Genomic DNA, 6,570 nt, shown 5'->3' with positions numbered 1-6,570 from the left:
TCTAATGTTTCTCAGGTACTGTGATAGTAACTTTACAATCATTTATTCCTCTAAATATTACTTTGAATCAAGTTTCTCCAGTTTTAAGGTATAATTTAAGAAATTGAGACAAAGACATTAATTAAATAACTTAGTTATTAACTGGGGGAGATGGGATTTGAACTCATCTATGTAAGTTCAGAGCCTAAAGTCTTAATCCCCACTATAGCGAATCTTGTTCTCTCTCTCCCTCCTTTCTTCCCTCCCTCCTTCTTCTCCCTCTTCTTCTTATTTTTCTCCTTCTCCTTCTCTCACTCACTCACCCTCTCTGTCTCTCTTGGTAGAAATTGTGAGTTCATCTTAGTACACCTCAGAGGGCCTAGGACAGCTGACATTCCACAAACATTTGTCCAGTGAATCAGTGAATTCTGACATCTAATTCAATGTATTTCCACTGCATCATTGATTGGCCATTAAAGTAAAACTGGAAAGAAATAATAACTTTTAGTAGGAACAATTCTAAAAATTCATCTGCTCTGATTTGGTCAAAGTTTCATATCAAGAAATTAGATATCTAATAAATTTTATTTTCAAATGACCCTATTCATTCCTCAGGCTTAAAACTGGAGGAAATATGGATGTGAATAATATAGGATTAGTAGAAATCCCAAATAAAATACATTCTGAGAACTGGGAAGAGGCTGATAATATGATGATTACACGGTAGAACTCATTTGAGGGAGGGAGAGAGAGAGCACTAGTTATAGAATTTTGGAGTGAATACAGAACAAAAAAGACTAATGAAAAAATTGGTTGAAATGTTGGTAAAGACTTGATGCCTAAATGTCCTTAGAAACAACTCAAAGATATACCAAACTTAAAGAAGAAACTTGAGTCAATCTGAAGGAATGGTGTGGGATGAGTTCTAATACCAGTAGTGCTTGTGAATCCTGATGCAGTACACCTTAACCAAGCTCAGAGAGTTCTGAGATAAGGAATTGATTTCACGGGTTTGTGTATTTTGTGTTATCTTTGGTTTGAAGGCAGTTTCATTTTGGCATGCATTGAAAGCAGACAAGCTATATGTAGCCATACAGGATCACTAAAAACACACTTGTTAAACAGCATGCCTGGTCCTTTGCAGAAGGCACAAATACGGGGCTAAAAAATAATCAGCTAATAAGGTTTTAAAAGTCAGATGGCCAGTATCTGTGCAAGCTCCACAGTTTCTGAGAGTCCTGAAAGATTTTTTTCTCTCAATTAATTTGTCATTTATCCATTTTCACTAATTTTATTGTTTTCATATTTCATTATAAGGTTTTGACTAAGCTTTTGGAGTACATAAATGAATAAAACATTGTCTACCCACAAGGAGCCCACAGTTTAGAAGAGGAAAAAAAGACTTTCATACTTGCTATTCTCATATGCCCTTCAGCTAAATTTAATTGAGTCTTAGGTCAGTATTGTTTGGGATAGGATAGATATGTATAGATAGCAATACAATCAATTTTACAGATTAATCTGTTATAAACAAAGTGGTCAGGGCAGTGATGTAAATTGCAGTAGAATTAGAAAAGGATGAGTAAAATTATCTGTGTCAAAGACTATCTCAAGCCTAGAAGGAGGCAATGCTTCAAAATATGTTATATGTTAACCCTGAGAGCACAGGAAAAATGTACACAGATTGTTAGTGTTTTTATCGGATGCTCATTTTCCCTGTCTTTCTTATTTGCAAAATTCCAATTATAATCTGTGCAAAGGACCATGTTTTGTAGTCTCCTTTGCAAATGGAGCTGCCAAAGAGATATGAAGGGGCAGTTGCTGGATGGACCTTTCTGACGTCAAAGTGGATAATCACAGGCTAGAGATTATTCCTTTTATCTTCCCTCCTTGCCACTTCCTCATTTTTCCTGCTTCCGTCACAGACACTATTATGGGAACTCCAGTAGCCATTGTAGACCATGGAGAGATCTTGATGAAAGCTGTAAATTTCTGTTGAAGCAGAAAGCTAGAAGGAACATGCCTCCCTGATGACTGTGGTGCTACCATACTTCTAGATTTTTATATGGTCAAGATAAATAAGCCTCTGTCTTGTCCAATGTTGAAGTTAATTTGAAGTTTTGTTTTACATGTGTCAAATTTAATCCTAAAAGCACCCATACAGAACAAGAAAGCAAGTTCAGGTAAGAGTCAAGAAATTGACCTGATCAAAGTAGAGGAGTAAGACACCACTACCATCACTGACAAGTATCAGCACAATTACATTTTCAGCCTTCTGTATACAATTATAACTCTTCATTTAAAATGACTTTGGACTTGCTGAATACATAACCTTCAAAGGTAACTCTCCATTATTGGCAAATACAGCAATCAAGTAAACTTTTCCAAGGGGAACAACTAAAAATTGTAGATAATTTTTTTAAAATCAAAGACACTAAACTGCTCTCTATGCAACCTGGAGTGAGGAACCAAGATCTCAGAGAAGAGAAAAGCACATTTGGATGAGCCTGATATGATTCACTACTTTTCCCTTAGAGACATTTGTCTCCCTGAGCCAAGTGGCTGATGTTGGTTCACAACATCTCGGGAGTTCCCTGGATGAAAATTGAAACTGGCCCCCACACACAGAGGGCAAGGAGGAACCAAAGAAAGAGGCAGATTACTCCAGGTTGATAGGCAGCAGGTTTAATAGGCAAGGGAATTTACATACCAGGCTTGTCTTGGGTGGCCGCAGGAAGAGTAAATCTTTGCACCCTCCTGCCAGAATCTTAAAAGTTTATATAAAGGTTCAGTCACATATGTATATCGTCCAGATGGTCTCAACAACACCTTAATCACTCAAGGTTGTGTCCTTGACATGGCTCTGGCTCTGGGACCAATGGATGCAATGTACCTTCCAAGGAAAGGAGAGAGGGTAAGACTCTGACCCAGCTCACAAGTGGTCACATCCTCTTTAATGACCTCCAACAGCCGAATAGCAAGCAGAAAGCAGCAACTAAAAGGTTAAGCAGCAGAGTAGACCTTCAACAATCTCTGTTTGATTGGAAAATCAAAATTGAGGTTCAGGGTTGGCCAAGTATGAGGGTCCCTGGTAATCATTCCAGGCATTCAGTTGGAGAATCTGTAGGACTAAACCCTAGAAGTAATGGCAAACTGAAAATTATGCAATGCTCTCCAAGATTGAAACTGAGTTTCAGTTTTTTCTTAATTGGGTTTTTGGGTTTTTTTGTTGTTGAGAAGTATGAATTCATTGTATATTTTGGATATTAACCCATTACCTGATATATGGTTTGCAAATATCTTCTCCCAATTATTAGGTTGTCTTTTCTTTTTGTTGATGGTTTCTTTTGCTGTGCAGAAGCTTTTAAGTTTGATGTAGTCCCATTTGTTTATCTTTTCTTTTGTTTCCCTTGCCCGGTCAGACATGGTACTGGAAAATATGCTGCTAAGACTGATGTCAAAGAGCATACTATCTATGATTTCTTCTAGAAGTTTCATGGTTTCAGATCTTACATTCAAGTCTTTAATCCATTTTGAGTGGATTTTTGTGCATGCTGTAAGATAATCGTCTACTTTCATTCTTTTGCATGTGACTGTCCAGTTTTCCCAACATCGTTTATTGAAGTGACTCTCTTTTCTCCATTGTGTGTTCTTGGCTCCCTCGTCAAAAATTAGCTGTTCTTACATGTGTGGGTTTATTTCTGGGCTCTCGATTCTGTTCCATTGATCTCTGTGTCTGTTTTTGTACCAGTACCATGCTGTTTCAGTTACTATAGCTTTATAGCATATTTTGAAATTAGGGAGTGTGATACATCACAACCTTGTTCACAATAGCCAAGACTTGGAAGCAACCTAGGTGCATATCAAGGGACAAATGGATAAAGAAGGTGTGGTATATATACAAAAAAGAATACTACTCAGCTATAAGAAATGATTACATCTGGCCATCTGTGACATCAGGGATAGACGTTGAGGGTATTACGCTAAGTGAAATAAGTCAGAGGGAGAAAGTCAAATACCATATGACCTCACTCATAAGTAGAAGATAAAAGCAACAACAAACAAACATATAGCAACAGCGATTGGATTAGTGGTTACCAGAGGGGGAGGGGGTAGGGAGGAGGGTGAAATGTGTGATTAGGCACAAATGTGCGGTGATGGATTATAATTAGTCTTTGGGTGGTGAACATGATGTAATCTACACAGAATTCAAAATATATTACGATGCACACCTGAAAGTTATATCAGGTTATAATCCAGTGTTACTGCAATTAATTAATTAATTAATTTAAAAAACTGAGTTTCAAATAAACTCAAGCTACACTCAATTAAGGTCATCTAAGTCTAGACTAACTGCTTGCCATTTTGAGAAATTAAAGAATATTTAAATTAATGGAGGGATATATCATATTCATGGATTGCAACACTCCATATTGTAAAGGTGTTGGTTCTCCCCCAAACTGATCTGTAGATTGAATGTGATCCCAATCAACAATCAAATGGGATTTTAGTGAAAAGTGACAATGGTTCTAACATTTTTATGGAAATGTAAGAATTACTACACTATATTGTCCTATTATTCCTAGAAATGACATTGCTTCAACTGCCAAGTTAAAGGTCATTTTCTTGCTTTAAATTTTCTCTTAATCTTGGTATTTCACATTAACTTTCTGAATTTTAGCCTTCAACAGATTTATAAGTTTGTGAAAATTTTAGAGAGTGAACTCAAAGGTAATTACTGATTTATTTTATAGGGTGATGGGTCAAAGGAATCAGGACTGTTGTGTAATAGACAGAAGACATCTGTCACTTGGTGACATAAAACATTCGGAAGTAGAGAGAAGGAGGGAAGATGAATTCCAGCAGGCAAAGTTGAATTTGTCATCATCAGATTTGTGGCTGTGGAAGTCTTAGCTATTGGTGGGATTGCTCAAGTATAGAACACACAGCAATAGGAAGAAGGCCAAGATCTGAGTGAATCTAACGGAGCACCAAGAGACTGAGAGAGAAAAGGACCTAGAGTTCCAGTTGCTCCACATTACAACCAACAATTTAGTATTGTCAGAAGAAACAGAGAGGCCAAAATAAAACCAAGAGAAAAGGAGGTGTATGACTACCCCCATTTTTCTTACCAACTGGTTATGGACTCCTTTTTCTCCCACTGCTACTTTCTTAGGTCACTACCCAACTCTGCCTGTCAGTTTTTGGGCTATCCCAGAGAAGCAGGCGAGCTGTCATCTCTATTTCCAAATTCTATCAGAGAAACCAGTCCTTAGGAGCTCCCTACCAAACACATTTATGACAAACAGGCAGAGGGTGATTAGCCAGGAAGCAAATAAGCTCAAACTTCAGAATCTCTCACTTGTATGAGCACCCTTCTAAAGCCTGGTGCCAATTTTAGTATTTATAAATGTATGTTATTTTCTCCTGGATAAAACTCAGCAAGTTGTATGAGCTATAGGTTGCACAAAACCAAGGTACACCCACGCATACAGGATAAATTTGCCACATCTTTGACTTGGAAAGACTTTAGAGTTCATATGTATCCTCCAACACTGCAGGAATCCCTCTGCCAACAATCTTTAAAAATCATCATCTAAAAGAAGGAAATTACCAGCTGTGTTGAATTTTGCTCTGTCTCTTGTCCAGTTTCTCCATCTCTAAAGGGCAATAATACGAACTTCCTCACAGGGTAGTTGTTAAATACAAAGTGCATAGCACCCTACCTAGCACAAAGGTGGGATGTAAAAGTGATTATTACTATTATTATTGTATATTGGAATGTTTCCAGAGATTAAAATCTCACCAATTCTTTAGGCCATATGGACACTTTATAAAGGTTATGCTAGGTCCTCCTTATCATGAGCTGGAGCCCATATCCCAATAAGTTCCTCTAGAACTACATAATTTTTTTACTCTTTCTTCAAAAGTGTGAAAGAGCCATTCACATCCTCCAAGTATTCTAAGAGTGACATCCTTTAACTATTAGCTGACATGCCTTGGAATCCCTAGAGTATAGACAGTGCTACATTTAGCAAAGTTCAATGAGTGGTTTAAAGTAAGTGAATGAGTAGTGGGAATGCATGAAAAACTAAAATGAATCTCAATCATTCTATCCTTGGTTCTCATCTCTGAAAATCTAGTAGATTAACTTGCTTGGAAGAATCAAAATGATTCTGTCCAAAACAGAGTGCTAAGGAATTATTACGTCATGTAATCAGTTTACTACTTTTATTCCCTGAATGCAAAGAAAGTTGTACAAGTTTTTTTAACAAGTTAACCCCAAGTTTTTGTTACATGAACTTTAGACAAGCCAGGTATCACCATTCTTGAGAGCAGGAATTAGATGTCACTCAAGTTTGCATTCTCCACCGTGTCCTAGGCTTACTGCTTTGCATCTATAACAACATATAATTTTTCAAGTTCGAGATTTAATATGCACACAGAAACTTGCACACATCATAATTGTGCAGTTTGATGAATTTTTACATATATAGTTACTTTGGTGACCACCATTCAGATCAAAACAGAATGTTATCATCACCAAGCAAATTTCTTCTTCTCCTTTCCTAGTAAATACTTCCCTCCAAT

This window comes from Equus przewalskii, chromosome 1 (genome assembly GCF_037783145.1).
Source record: "Equus przewalskii isolate Varuska chromosome 1, EquPr2, whole genome shotgun sequence".
Taxonomy (NCBI): domain Eukaryota; kingdom Metazoa; phylum Chordata; class Mammalia; order Perissodactyla; family Equidae; genus Equus; species Equus przewalskii.
The sequence above is the reverse complement of the archived record's forward strand: the minus strand, read 5'-3'. Positions refer to the sequence as shown.